Raw genomic sequence first — 15,623 nt, forward strand, 5'->3', positions numbered from 1 at the left:
CATAATCGCAGCAATTAACTAATGGTGACCACGGAACATTAGGGAGCCATCACACACGACCACCACAGTGATTACATGAAGGGAAATGATGGCGTGTGATGCTGAGGGCTGCAGTGGCTGGACCCTGCCTTGTAATGATGGAGGTGATGGCAGGAATTAATGAAGAGAGAGACAGAAGAATCGGTATTACTTGGAGTGGTGATGGTGACGATGATGATGACGATGATGATGGTAATGGTGACTATGGTTGTGACTGTTGTAGTAATAATGTTAATGATGATAGAAATGGTGGTATAAGTGTTTACGATAGTCATGATAATGATAAAATCGTGGTGGTGGTGACGGTGATAAAAACTGTGATGGTGGTAGTAATGATGATGATGATTCTCGTTTGTTGATGATGGTGGCGATGGTGATTGTGGTGATAACGAGGAATGGTTGTCGTCTTCATACTGGCACAATTGGTAATGGTAACGCTGGTGATAAAGAGGGATTCTTGTAGGGGTAATGAGGGCGATAGTGGTAAAGATGATGGCGGTAACGACAGTGATGGTATTTATAATTAGGGATGATTATGACCCAGCTGCTGGAATGGAGGTGTAGGTGGTGATGATAGTAAAGAAAATGATGATTGTATAGATAATGGTAATAATGAGGATGGCTGTTGGTGGCAGTGGTGATGGTGATAATGATGCTATTGATGGTACTCATGATGGATGGTTGTTATAATTATAGCAGTGTAGGGAAGGGCGATAGTGGTAGGCCCATTAATGGTGATGATATCGTTCTAACCATGGTGATGGTGGCAGTGGTGACGGTAACAATGACGATGATGATGGTGATAGTGAAGGATGGTTGCCGATTTAATGGTGATGATAATGGTGCAAAAAATACTTGAACTCACGACGGCGTGGAAGTTTTAATGATGGTGGTAATGGTGGTAATAATAATAACAATGACAGTGCTTATGGTCTGAACGAAGATGCTGCGGGTGATGAAGAGGGCAGTGATGATGGTGGTGATGATGGTAATTGTGATAATGATGATGATAGTGTACTAGTGCTCTTTAGACTCCTATCTGATGGTCTGGGTAGGGATGGTGGTAGCGGCGGCGAATGCGATGATGATAGTGTTGTTACGTACCAGACCTGGTGGAAGTGGTTGTGGCAAAGTTAGAGGTGGTGGTAGTGGTAGCCATAGTGATAGCTTTGCTGAATATGGTAGTCAGTGGTATTTGGTTGTGATGGTAGCTGGAGCAACTGTAGTGGCTACGATGGTACTGAAATGACAGAAATGGTAGTTGATGACGAGCTACAGGAATTTCTTGCAGTGCCTGTGGTGATGATAAAGATGGTAAGTCTAGGCAGTGGCTGTAAGCCTGGTGACTCATGACTGTTAGCTGCAATATGTTGGCGTAGTGTGGTTGTAGTGAAAGGCGGTGAGGCAAGTGGTTGAAGTGTGGTAGCCATATTTTTCTTTCTTTGTTTTACTTTCGTAGTTAACTCATACCCCTTGGCAGGAGCTGCCTAGTATGGGCCAGTCAGCCTACTACAGTTACCTTCGCTTCCTAGATACTGTGTTCTTGTTCTCAGTTCGACTGGTGTCTGATACACTGTGTGGCGGTGAAGAAGAGTGGCTAAGTGAGTGATGTCATTCTGCATTATAGTATGGTGTGGTAGTTGTCTTGTGCTGCAGCCTGACCCGCTTAGTATTATGACGTCTTTTTTGCTGTTGTTTCTGCTACCATCTTATGCTCTGATGATGCTGTGGGGAAACCTCTTACGCGAAAGAATTAGAAATGGTCTAAGTAAACTCTTCGTTTAGAATAAATGACATACCCACCTTCCTCGTCTTCTCATTTCCCTTAGGTTTGGGGAAAACTTCTATTGTTGAAAGGGAAAAAGCGCGTGCATTTAGAACTTCAAGTATATTTTATCTGAATGACATAAAACTCCACTGATACAGGATTGGACTGATGTAAAATTGGACTGATATGGAACTGAACAAAGGGTTGATTTGATTAGGCTTTTTGTGGTGCGGTGTGATGTATTGTTCTGTAATTCATTAAGGTATGATGATGCACAACAGAGTTAAGCTGTGACTGAAAGGTGTGTGGTGGAGTGTGGTGGTGTAGTGACGTGTGGTGGAGTGATGCGATGGTGTGTAATAAAGTGTGGTTGACAGTGGTGTGGTAATACGTGGTAGGACTGGGTTGTGATGGGATGGTGTGTGAGGGAGAGTGATGTGATGATATGTGGTGGAGTGCGATGGGATGTGGCATATGATAGAATGACATGAGTTGTGGTGTGTGTGTGTGTGTGTGTGTGTGTGTGTGTGTGTGTGTGTGTGTGTGTGTGTGTGTGTGTGTGTGTGTGTGTGTGTGTGTGTGTGTGTGTGTGTGTGTGTGTGTGTGTGTGTGTGTGTGTGTGTGTGTGTGTGTGTGTGTGTGTGTGTGTGTGTGTGTGTGTGTGTGTGTGTGTGTGTGTGTGTGTGTGTGTGTGTGTGTGTGTGTGTGTGTGTGTGTGTGTGTGTGTGTGTGTGTGTGTGTGTGTGTGTGTGTGTGTGTGTGTGTGTGTGTGTGTGTGTGTGTGTGTGTGTGTGTGTGTGTGTGTGTGTGTGTGTGTGTGTGTGTGTGTGTGTGTGTGTGTGTGTGTGTGTGTGTGTGTGTGTGTGTGTGTGTGTGTGTGTGTGTGTGTGTGTGTGTGTGTGTGTGTGTGTGTGTGTGTGTGTGTGTGTGTGTGTGTGTGTGTGTGTGTGTGTGTGTGTGTGTGTGTGTGTGTGTGTGTGTGTGTGTGTGTGTGTGTGTGTGTGTGTGTGTGTGTGTGTGTGTGTGTGTGTGTGTGTGTGTGTGTGTGTGTGTGTGTGTGTGTGTGTGTGTGTGTGTGTGTGTGTGTGTGTGTGTGTGTGTGTGTGTGTGTGTGTGTGTGTGTGTGTGTGTGTGTGTGTGTGTGTGTGTGTGTGTGTGTGTGTGTGTGTGTGTGTGTGTGTGTGTGTGTGTGTGTGTGTGTGTGTGTGTGTGTGTGTGTGTGTGTGTGTGTGTGTAGTGAATACAGGAGGCTGCTGTGTGATGATATGGTCGAGAGCCATTGCCGGGTTTTGATGATATGTAGTGAAGTGTCATGGACTTTGGTGTGTGGTGGAGTGCAATGGGGTGTGGTGTGATGGTGTGCAGTGGTGGTGTTAGGGTGGAGTAAGGCCGTTGTGAAAGAGGGTAAAACAAAGAGCAGGTTGGATAACAAACAACGGCACTACTAGGAATACTGAGATAACGGTGGTGCGAGTGGGGTGGTCGGCTGGGGGTGGCACAGAGAGCTGTGGGGGTAAGCGTAGTAACAGCAGTAGTAGTAGTAGTAGTAGTGGTGGTGGTGGCTGAGGTGATATTTTTTCTTGTCTTTACTGAATGAGTATCATTTTGTTAAGTTAGGTAGCCTCATAATAGAACGAAATAACATCACTGATACGACAGGTGAGTGGCAGTACGTCCAATACGTGAAGAAACAGAAGTGACAGCTGCAGTAGCACTTACTGCAGTAGCTTAATAATAGTGAGTTCATTTCATTTATGTCTTGTAATGAACAGTGGGTGTACTGATTGCTGATTTAGACACAGTTACATTAATGATACAGCAGCATTATAAAATGTTAAGACGATCATAGATACCGTTAAGAGAGACAGTACGGAGAATAGTTTGAGTATAGGTAATAATAATAGTAGCGACGATGGTAGTGGCGTGGTTGCTGGTACTGTACACACGAGAGACCCTGAGGCGACAGCTGATCGGTACCCAAAGGTGGTTCCTCTGGTATCAAACCACAGGCAAAAACACCACTAACCTGCCTCCCACCCCGCACCACGCAACCCACGCCCAGCACTCCGCCCTAACACCGCCCTTACGCCCAGAGGACCATAAAGGCGTGGATTCTGTGGCCCAGGGTAATTTGGTACGGCCTTCTCCCGCCTCTTCAGGACAATGTGAGATGAGACTCCGCGTTTCTTTTATCTCGGCTCATATCAGTATACAATAATTGACCTTCTAAATTTTATGCTGTTGGGGTGAAATTTCCTTGGTACTTATCGAACCAGCATCCGCCCTCCCTGCCCCTCTCCCTTCCTCCCTCATTCCTCCTCCTCCTCCTTCTATCTCTCTCTCATCCCTCCTTCCTTGCTTCATCCTTCCTCCCTCCTTCCTTTCCCCTGTCACCCCCATGTCAGGTAGTAGGAAGGTTGTAGGAGGCTGGAGGGATATGGTGGGGAGGAGAGACAGGGAGTTATGGTGAGGGAGAGGATGTGGGAATTATGGTATGAAAGTGAGTAGGGGGATGTGGTGAGCTAATGGGGGAGGGAGTTATGGTGGAGAAACTGGGGGGAGGAGCTATGGTAAGGGATTGAGGGAGGAGTTATGGTGAGGGAGTGGAAGAAGAAGTTATGGAAAGAGAGTGGGGGAGGGTGCTATGGTGAGGGATTTGGATGGAGTTGTGGTGAGGGAGTGGGAGAGGGATTTATGGTAAGGAAGCATGGGAGGAAGTTGTGGTGAGGGAGTTTGGAGAATTATAGTGAAGGAGAGATGAGAACGTTAGGGTGGCAAAATATAGCGAGAGAAGCTTTATGGTGAAAGGGGGAGTGAGATGGTGATACTGTAAGGAAAGAGGGGGTCATTGTGAGGGAGAGTGAAGGAGATATGGTGAGCGAGGGAGAGTTATGTCGATGGAAGGGGGAAGGACATACAGTGATGAAGGGAAGTATAGTGAGGAGGGAGTTATAGTGAGAGAGGGAGCAAGTGATTGTGGAAGGGAGGGAATAACTGTAAGAGGGGAAAGAAAGAGTTATTGTGATGAAGTTATGATGAGGGAGGATGTCATGGTGAGGGAGGGAGCTATGATAAGGGAGGGCATTATGGTGAGAGGGATAGTTATAATAAGGAGGGGAGTTATAGTGAAGGAGGGTGTTATAGTGAGGGAAGGAACAATGGTGAGGGAGGGAATCGTAGTAAAGAGGGTGTTGTTGTGGAACGGGGAGTTACGGTGAAAGACGGAGGAGAGAGATATGGCAGGAGAGACAGGTAAAATAAGCATAAAAGGATGGAGGTTATGAAGAAAAGGGATAAGGTCTTTAGGGGAAGGGCCCTGTGACGGAGAAAGGATTAACAGGTATGACAAAATAAACTTTTCATGTGGGAAAAACTGCAAGAGACATTGTAAAGAGATTGTGGGAGAGGGAGCAGGGAGCTTTGGTGAGAAGAGATTTGTAACATGATACACACACACACACACACACACACACACACACACACATGATAATTTTATACACACACACACACACACATACACATATATATATATATATATATATATATATATATATATTTATATATATATATATATATATATATATATATATATATATATATACAGACAGACAGACAGACAGACAGACCAAGAAGAATAGGGGGGGTCGGGGAAGAGTTATGATGTAGACTCCGCCCCCTCCAAAAAATATAAGGGATGAGAGAGACAAGATGAAGTTATGGCGAGAAAATAGAGGGAGATGGCAATGAAGGAAAGAAAGAAAAAATGGAGTATGATGGTTGTGTTAACGGTGAGGAAATGAAGGAGAGAGTTACAGAAATGGAAGAAGCATGGATCAATGGTAGGAAGGAAAATTAACCCTGAGTGTATTGGTTCAGGCCTAAGTGAAATATAATGGGACTAATTTGGTGTGAGAAGTGTAATCGACTGATTGAACAAAGACCGGAGTCACCCAGCAGCTTACGAATATCTTAATGAAATATCCTATTTTAATGGAAACCTGAGCTACGAGTCAAGGCACATGGCATCATTACAACATTACTAAATTATACTGTATATTAACATTACGAAACCTATGTTTTTGCTATTTAGGCCTTGGTATGTTGCAATCTGAAGATATACTCAACTGGTATTAGATGATCTGTCGTAAAGCTGAGCTGGTATGATTCAGTGTAAGACATATACTGCATGTTTGTTAACGAAGTATTTTCTGAGTTTACGTCGTATCAGATTAGCCCGTTAGACCACCATGAAATTACTTCTGTGAAAAGTTGGTTCGGTGTGAAGTTGGATGAATGCGAAGCTGGATCGGTGCAGTGACGGTAGGAATCGTTGTGAATCTGGTTTTGTGAAGAGAATTTAGTATGAAACTTATTTCGTATAATGGTAAACTCGTCTGGTATGAAACTGTCCCTTGGCTACGTGTCAGTATAATCTGGTGTTAAGTAGGCCAAGTATCAACGAGCATCAATGTAGTGTCTTGTTGTATGAAGGTTGCTTGATATGGTGAAAATGATGTGGCGTGCAGCTGGTCTGGTTTGAATCTTATGTAGAGAGAAGTTGTTTTGGTATGAAATAACGAGACGCTGATTTGGTGTGAAGCTGATTTGGTATGAAGATTACTAGATGTATATTCGAAACTGATATGGTATGAACGGATCTGGAATGAATCTGATGTGGTGTTAAGTTCGCCTGGTATGAAAGAGAACTGACCTTGTAATATAAGTTGGTCAGGTGTGGTCAGTGAGCAAAGGAGGCAGCATATAATTAGCCTGCTATGGAAGTGACGGCGCGAAGAAATACTGAGACGACATTATGTTTATTGTGAGGCGATTAAACGTTGTGAGTTTCGATTGACAAATTTGTACAGATTAAGTGTATAAGCTTAGAGAGAGAGAGAGAGAGAGAGAGAGAGAGACAGACAGACAGACAGACAGGCAGAAAGACTGACAAAAAGACAGACAGACAGACAAACAAAGATACTGACAGAAATTTTACAACCATATAAAAACAGCACAGAAAGAATCTATATGAGGGAGTGAAATAGGAATAATGGTAGGACTGTAAAGAGAATACATTCCTAACAAGCCGCTAGGAAAGGAAGAAAAGCCGTAACTAAAGGAAGCAAAATGGACCACGATAAGAGATGAAGGAACGGAAGGAGAGACTGAGAAAGAGATGACAGAAATGGAAGGCAGAAAAGGATAGAAGAATGAAGAGAAAAGGGAAGTAAGAAAATAAAAAGACCAAGGTAGACAGAGGGAGAAGGTGAGAAGAAAATGTTGATAAATGCAAGGAAGGGCAAAAGGTGGGAGAAGGAGAGGGATGGATGGAAGGAACGAAGAGCAAAAGCTTGAAGACAGAGAAAGAGGACCTGGGGAGGTATGCGCTACTGGAGGAAAGAGAAGAAGGGAAAGAGGGGAGAAGGGAAGGAAAAGGCATCAGGAGAGAGGGGGGGGGGATGGCGAGAAGAACTGACTGAGGAGACAGCGACGGAAGAGGGAAAGACAGAAGACAATCAGGAAGGTAAGGAGAAGAGTTGTAAAGAAAATACAGAGGAGTAAGAGATAAATGAAAAGGGGAGGCAAAAGCTGTTGGAATGGAGGAATAGAGAAGGAATGGGGGGGGGGGGTAGGAGCTGAAAGAGAAAGAGAAGAAGGAAAGGAGAGACAATTAGAAACTAAAAAGGGTGAAGGAGTCAAAAAGAATGAAGAGACATACAGTACAACGGAAGGGAAGAAGGGATGGAGGTGAGCTAGGAATGGAGATACAGAGTGAGTGAATGAGGAAGATAAAAGATGCAAAAGATATAAAACGCTATAGAGAGAAGGAAGGAAATGGGAGAGGGGAGGAGGGAATGACGGTGATACTGGGAGATGGGGAAATGAAAGAAAAAGTCGGAAGGAGGGATGGGGTGAGGTAAGATCTGAGAATGAGATAATACGGAAAGACGAAAAGGAAAGGAGAAAAGGACGGACTAATGAAGGATTTAGAAAGGGATACAGGAAAGGAAGAAAGGGATGGAAAGAGGGAGGTAGAAAAGGTGATACGCGCAAAATACAAGCTTTGAAAAAAAGATAGAAGGAATGGCGAGAAAAAGAACAGACGGATTGGAGGAGACTACAGAGGAAAAGGATGAAAGGCTGAAGAATGTATTGGAAGATATGGAGGGAGAGAATAAGGGATGGAGCGAAGGGAGAGAGGGGCGAAAGGAACGGAGGGAAAGTGGAAGGTGGAGATGAGAAACATGAAATAAAGAAGTGGAGGAAAAGAGAGAATCGACAGAAGGAATGAGAGAAACAAAGAAGGAAAGTGAGAAAAGGGGGAGAAGGGAGGAAGGAATGGAGGGAGAAGGTAGAGAAGGAGGGAGGTAAGGTCGGGAACACACAAAAGGGGCAACAAGGGCGTATATCAGATAAAGGGAGAAATAACGTAGGAAATGTTCGTCCCAAAACAAACGAAACTTCCTTATGGAGAACAAAGACTTATCTATTGGGCTCCTCCTCCCTCCCTACAGCCGTCTTTTCCTCCCTCCCTCCTACATCCTCTCCTCCCTTCTCCATCCTTTCTTCTCTCCCTCCTCCATCCTTTTCTCTTTCTCTCTCCCTCATCCTTTTCTCATTTTCTCTCTCTCTTGACCATCCATTCCTCTCTCCTTCCTCTATTCTCTCCTTCTTCCTTTACGCATTCCCCCCTCCTTTATCCTTTCCTCTCTCTCTCTCTCCCCTTTCTTCCTTCCTCCAGCCATCCTTTCTTTTCTCCATCCCCTCTCTCATCCTTCCTCCATGTTTTCCTCTCTCCCTCATCTCCCCTTTCCCTCCACGTATCCTTTCCTTCCCCCTCAATCCTTTCCTCCTCCCCCATCCTTCCTTGCCTTCCTCCTGCCCAACTCCATCCTATCCTCTGTCATTCCTAATACCTCTCCTCCCTCAAACCCCCATTCTTTCACCCCTTCTCCATCCTTTCATCCCCCCATCTGCACTCCGCCACTCTTTCGTTCCTTCTTCCTACTCCCCTTTCCTTTATCTTTTCCTCCTTCACTCCAAACATCATTTCTTCCCTCCATCCTTCATTTTTTCCTCCTTCCTCTTACCTCTTCTACATTTTTTTTTTCATCCTTTCATCCCTCCTCCATTATTCTCTCCTCCCTCCCTCCATCCTTTCATCCCTCCTCCATTATTCTCTCCTCCCTCCCTCCATCCTTTCTTCCTCCTCCATTATTTTCTCCTCCCTCCATCCATCCTTTCTCCCTCCTCCATCAGTTCGTCCCTCTTCGAACCTCTCGCCATTCATCCTTCTCTAGTCTTCCTATTCCTCGCTCCATCTCTAACTTTAGCCTTGATTTTCCATTTTTATATACTTTCTCACCCACACGTATTCTTTTACAGTCTCTCTGTTTTGCTGTGTGTCTGTTTGTTTCTCTCTCTCTCTCTCTCTCTCTCTCACACACACACACACACACACACACGACAATCAGCCACCTCCGTCCCCGTATCCTGTCATTACACCCACTCTTCTTTTACACCCACTTATTACCTCGCCCGATACCCCACAATCTCCGATAAATTCGTGAGTTTTTTACCTCGATACATTACTGCGACGATTGATTCTGAGGTTCACACGTGTAGCTTTGCGGACGTGAAGGAACGAGCATGGTAGGGTGTGAGGTGTTAGATTGTGTGTGTGTGTGTGTGTGTGTGTGTGTGTGTGTGTGTGTGTGTGTGTGTGTGTGTGTGTGTGTGTGTGTGTGTGTGTGTGTGTGTGTGTGTGTGTGTGTGTGTGTGTGTGTGTGTGTGTGTGTGTGTGTGTGTGTGTGTGTGTGTGTGTGTGTGTGTGACAGAGAGAGAGAGAGAGAGAGTCAGACAGACAGACAGACAGAAAGAGACAAGGAAAGAAATTAGTACTAATGTACGAAAGAGGGAAAAGAAGGGGTGTTGTTTAGGTGTAGAAAGCGGTGAGGAGAGAGAGAGAGAGAGAGAGAGAGAGAGAGAGAGAGAGAGAGAGAGAGAGAGAGAGAGAAAGAGAGAGAGAGAGACGAAGAGAGGAAGGACGGAGACAGAAAGAGAGAGAGAGAGAGGAACACCAGGCCATTTGAGACCATAAACCACTTGCATAACAAAAGATTCCAGCCTCAAATGACGCTCATAAAGATGGAGTGTGATAGCCAATACAGTGTTACACAGCCCGGGTCCACCGCCACACCACCCACCCTAAGATTATATAGAGGTGCCGTACTATTTGCAGATGGGGGCGTCGGTGTGGACCATAGAGATAAACAAAGGGCTCTCCAGATGCCACACGATATGGAGGCTTGGGGAATATTTGGCGTCGGTGTGGAGGTAGCTGGACATGCATAAGAGGACGAGGTGTGGCAAGGGAGAGAGGGATAGAGGAGAGTGGGAAAGGAAGTGGCATGGTTAAAGAGGAGGGAAAGGGAGATGTAAAAGTGAATGAGGGTTAGACGAGAAAAATGTAGGATGATTAAAGAGCAGAAGGAAGATATAGAAAGAACTTAGAAAGGAAGATGAAGGATGACTGATAAGATTAAAAAGAAAAAAAGATGCAGAAAGAAAGTAAAGGGAAAATGAAGGGAGACTGATAAAGTGAGAGATGTAGAACGGTAAAAAGAAGAGAGCAGGATAAAGAATAAAAGAGACATGCGAATACAGTTGCAACGTTTATGAGGATGAGAAAGGAAACTTAAAGAAGATAGGTCGAATGAAGGAGAAAAGGAAATAAGAAGGTTAATGAAGACACGGAAGATGCAAAAAGGAATATATGAAACGGGAGGATGAAGCAGGGAAAGGGAAATGAAGAGGGGAATAAACACGAGGAGTAGATGAAGATGGGAGGCTAAATTAGACGACGAAGACAATAAAGGTGAGAGGAAAACGAAAAAGGAAGGTTAAAAAAAAAACTGGGAGGACAATAAAAGAGAGGTTATAAAAGAACAGGAACATAATAAGAGGGTGTGAACTGTTACTAAGTACGGGAATTATTTACTTCGTCAATACTAGAGTCTTTCCTAATGAATGAAACAATATAGCGAAGGCAAGAAGATGGTAGAAAAACCGTCGTCGTACTGAAACGATTAAGTGAGGTTGATTCTAATCCTTACTGCACAAAATATTCTCTCTAAACCAAAATATAACCATGAGGGAATGGAAAGTCTAAAATATAAAAGACATACTAAAATGGTTAAAGAAAGAGATAAGAATAGACTGTGATCCTGTTCCTAATAACCAGGATAACTGAGAGAGAGAGAGAGAGAGAGAGAGAGAGAGAGAGAGAGAGAGAGAGAGAGAGAGAGAGAGAGAGAGGGGGGGGAAATCAAGTGAAAATTTGCGAGAGTATTATAATAGAAACGTTACAACCGTATTAAGAAGTGACTATCTTACAACTCCTAATTGTAGTGACTATAATCTTGATGTCCTCCTTGTCTAATTTCCTATTGACTTTATTATCAGAAAATAGGAGAACGTTGGCTTTCTGGTACGACACGTCTGTGTAGATATCACTTAATGGCGGGAAATGAACGAGGAGGGGATTAATGAACACTGTGGTGAATGCATCGTTAAACCCTTCAACTCAAGGATGTCCATTTAATCTTATTTTTGCTCTATTAAAACAACTGTTTTAGTTTAGAAGAGATTTTTCGAACTGGAGGGGTGAACTGTTGCCCTCAACACGCAGACGCCCTTTGCACTGTGAGACCATGCTGTCACTGGACGATTTCATTCAAGTTAAAGGCAGGACTTTGTTATGAAGGAGTTACCGAAGGGTGCATCTAAAATCTAAAATTCGAACAGGTTATCCAAGCTGAATACAAATTTTTGGTAGAAGAAAGTGAATAGAATAAAATGTCACCGTATAGAAGGGCTTAACATCCATACTACTGTAGTGTTTTCCTAAGCTGATTAAAATCACCTGAGAGTAAGAATTAAGTATTATGAGACGTCATCAGACGCAAGAAGCTTAAACTGTCTTCATCTGGCACCAGATTTATCAGCCTTCCTTTCCATGAACTCATAAACGTGGGTCTTATTTTTCTTATTTGATTTTTGGGATCTCTCTGAGGTACTTTGCTTCTATGCCTCCCTCATTTTTTCCTTCTCTGAGATGTACAGTAAAATATCTATCTATCTGTATATCTGTCTACCTATCTATTTATCTATCTATGTCTGTCTATCTATCTATCTATCTATATGTTTGTGTGTGTTTGGGGGGGGTATGTTTGAATCTTTTTCTCCTTCTAATATTCAGCATTTAATATCCGAAAGCTAATAGCCAGTTTGTATAAATTTATTTTCATGTAATCATTTTTCAAAACCTGACATGTAGGTTCAGCTTTCATTTTGTTTGTCAGCAGGCTCATCAATTACTGACATTCTGCAGCTATTAATAATAAAGTTAATAACTAGGCTCCTGACACTCCTAATCATTCAGTTGTTTTTCGTGGTTTGAGATATATATTCAACTTCTATTATTTTCTCTCTCTCCTTGATATATTGACGGCCTTGTTCTGATAATAATGTACGTTCACAACCCGTTTAGTTTCCTTTTCATGTAGTCGCTGTCTACAGTCTCTAATTGAGTTATAAAACTCTCCTCCTTTTTTTATCTGTATATATATAGCTTTAACTGTTATTTTCTACCGCATTAAGTCAATAATGTTCTGAGGAAAACAGTAAAGGCTGACAACCAGTTTAGCTGTTTAGTCTCCTTTTCATATAAACTAAAAGTGTTTTCTGTACCACATGATCTGCTGTCGCTCTTATACTGTTATCAGTAAATGTCGACAAGCACACACACAAATTCCTTTTCATGTAATCGTTTCCCATGGTCATTTATATACATTTATCTTCTAAAACTTTCTGTGTCTCTATCATTTATTATCATTCTTCTGCTGACAGTGGTATCAGGCAACTAGTTTACTGAATTCCCTTTTCATGAAGTCGCATTTCGCGACTTTTAATAAACATTTACCCACTATTATTATCTGTATCTTCAGCATATACCATGTTTTCCAGACTTCCAATAACGAACGTCGACAACCAGTTTACCTAAGTTGCTTTTTATGCCCTCGCTTTTCATGACCTGTCACATACTGTATATTTAACTCTTATTATTCTCCTCATCCCCGTCAGTTACTGAGATTCTGCAAGTATTATCAGTGGAAGTCGATACTTAGTGTACAGACGATCCGCAGTAAATTCACTTTCTATTAATTTCCCGCATCTCCCCGACCTACTGAAACTCTGACTGATATATAAAACTTGATAAACTTCCGGCCAGTGTATATATTCAACTCCTATTATTATCATTCCAAGTCACCAATACCTAATGAGATTTTCGACAGATAAAATATAACACTGAACAGCTCCTTTTAGAGTAGATTCAGGTCCTCATATCCCTCCGTATCTCAATAACCAGTTAAGATTCTACTGCTAATAAAAATGCAATCGATAGTTTTCTGTTTTTAATAAACAATAGAGCCACTTCCTATCATTTTCCCCGTGCCGCCACTATCTACCGAAACTCCTGTACTGATAAGAAACAAAACTGGACAGCTATCCTCCCCTTGCATGGATTCGGTTCCTATCATTTCCCCCTATCTCCATAATCTTTTAAACTCTTCATTGTTATTAAGCATTTTTCTTTCTTCCCAGGCGACCACCTTAAGGGGTTAGGGATTGATCTATCTAACCTATCCAGTACGAAACATCTCCCTTGGACTGAGTAAAATCATCCGGAGCCAACAAGAATAATTAAAAAATTTCGTCATCGTAATGAACTGGCTAATCAATTTATTCCCATGACGCAGTTTATATTCCAGTTATTTTACCACCGGACAATTTTCAGCTTGGGAGACAATTTTCGACCTGATGTACTTATAATAATAATTAAGTACTTCACCAAAATAGGCTTAAATTTAACAGACTTGCCTAGGAGCAGCAGTAATAAACTACAGACGTCATCGTGGTGAAGTCAAAATTCTGCAACTAAAAAGAAAACTTGAAAGGTTTCCAGAACACATGTCGCAGTGAAGGGGGAAAGATTCAACGACTGATAAGATACAAAACTCCACAACTTCCCTCCATATATTTGTGCACTATCTATCTCTCATGACCCCCCCCTGGCAGGTCCCCTATCAATTAACCTCTTCCCCATACGCGGTTTTTATCAGGCCCTCACAGGTGGCGGGGCAGGTGATGCGGGCGGTCGATACTGGGGTTACTAGCATGGCGGAAAGACGGCAAATATAGAAGGTGGGAATACGGGATAGTGGGGGATAACGGCGGCAAAGTGAATAGTGAGAATATGGATTGAAAACAGAGAGAACAAGGGTAGGCAGGGAAAAGGAAGAAGAGAAGGGGTGATGGGAAACCGCAGGATATTTATCGGAATAGCATGGAAGTGGAAATTTTAGAAAGATGGGGAATGTAGGGAAAAGAGACAGGGGTGAATGGAGAGTGAAGGAGAGAGAAAACGAGAAGGTAGGGGGAAGAGGACAAGAGGGAAAACGGGAAATATAATGGAATGGAAATAAAAGGGAAGGGGGATTGAGGCTGTGTAGAAAGTATGAGAGAAAATAAGGGGTGAAGAGGAAGAAGAGCCTGAGAAAAGCAGGAATATAGGGGAAGACAGGAAGGAAAAAAGAGAAAAGGGAAGATAGCAGGAGAATTAAGGACGAAAGAAGAAAAATATAGAGGAAGGAGAGGGGCGTCGGGGGAATGAATAGGAAGGAAAGCAAGAAGGAAGAGGATAGGACGTGAAGGTAGAATCAGGGGAGAAACAAGGAAAGGAAGGGAGAACAAGGGAGAAAGAGAACAGGAAAAACAAAGAGGAAGGTGGAAAATACAGGAAATATTGAAGAAGGAGACAGGAAGGTGGAGAGAGAAAGAAAAACGGAAAGCAAAGAATTAGCTGTTGACAAGGGAGAAGAAAGGAGAGAAGGGAGGAGTACAGGGTGAACAAAGAAAAAAAAATAACAATACGAGAGGAAAAACGAAAGACAGGAAACATAGAAAAAAGAAGATAAGAGGTAAAGAGGAGGGGGGGGGGGATGAGGGGAGAGAAAAACAAGCGTGTGTTTTACCCTCATCCTTCCCTCTCTACTCTTCCTTTATTACCCCACAGTATTTTCTTTTCTTTCTGCCACGAGGGACTTTCTTTACCACATCCCTAGAGAAAGACAAAACGACTTATGTGTTACCTGAGTGTAGTATGAACAGAATTAGCCAGTGCTCTACGATGAGGCTTTTATATTGTATTCTTTCACCAGCCAAACGATTTAATTCAGTTTAGGAAAGATATTTTGTAATGAAGTGGTTTATTATAAAAGAAGCTGAGCCGCTCTTTCTGTGTGTGTGTGTGTGTGTGTGTGTGTGTGTGTGTGTGTGTGTGTGTGTGTGTGTGTGTGTGTGTGTGTGTGTGTGTGTGTGTGTGTGTGTGTGTGTGTGTGTGTGTGTGTGTGTGTGTGTGTGTGTGTGTGTGTGTGTGTGTGTGTGTGTGTGTGTGTGTGTGTGTGTGTGTGTGTGTGTGTGTGTGTGTGTGTGTGTGTGTGTGTGTGTGTGTGTGTGTGTGTGTGTGTGTGTGTGTGTGTGTGTGTGTGTGTGTGTGTGTGTGTGTGTGTGTGTGTGTGTGTGTGTGTGTGTGTGTGTGTGTGTGTGTGTGTGTGTGTGTGTGTGTGTGTGTGTGTGTGTGTGTGTGTGTGTGTGTGTGTGTGTGTGTGTGTGTGTGTGTGTGTGTGTGTGTGAAGAAACTTGCGCAAGTCATCTGGTGGAGTTTGTGGAGTTTATTGGCTGGGTGGTTAAG

Source organism: Coenobita brevimanus, chromosome 75 (genome assembly GCF_032717465.1).
Source record: "Coenobita brevimanus isolate Jiangsu-jjx chromosome 75, ASM3271746v2, whole genome shotgun sequence".
Classification (NCBI taxonomy): domain Eukaryota; kingdom Metazoa; phylum Arthropoda; class Malacostraca; order Decapoda; family Coenobitidae; genus Coenobita; species Coenobita brevimanus.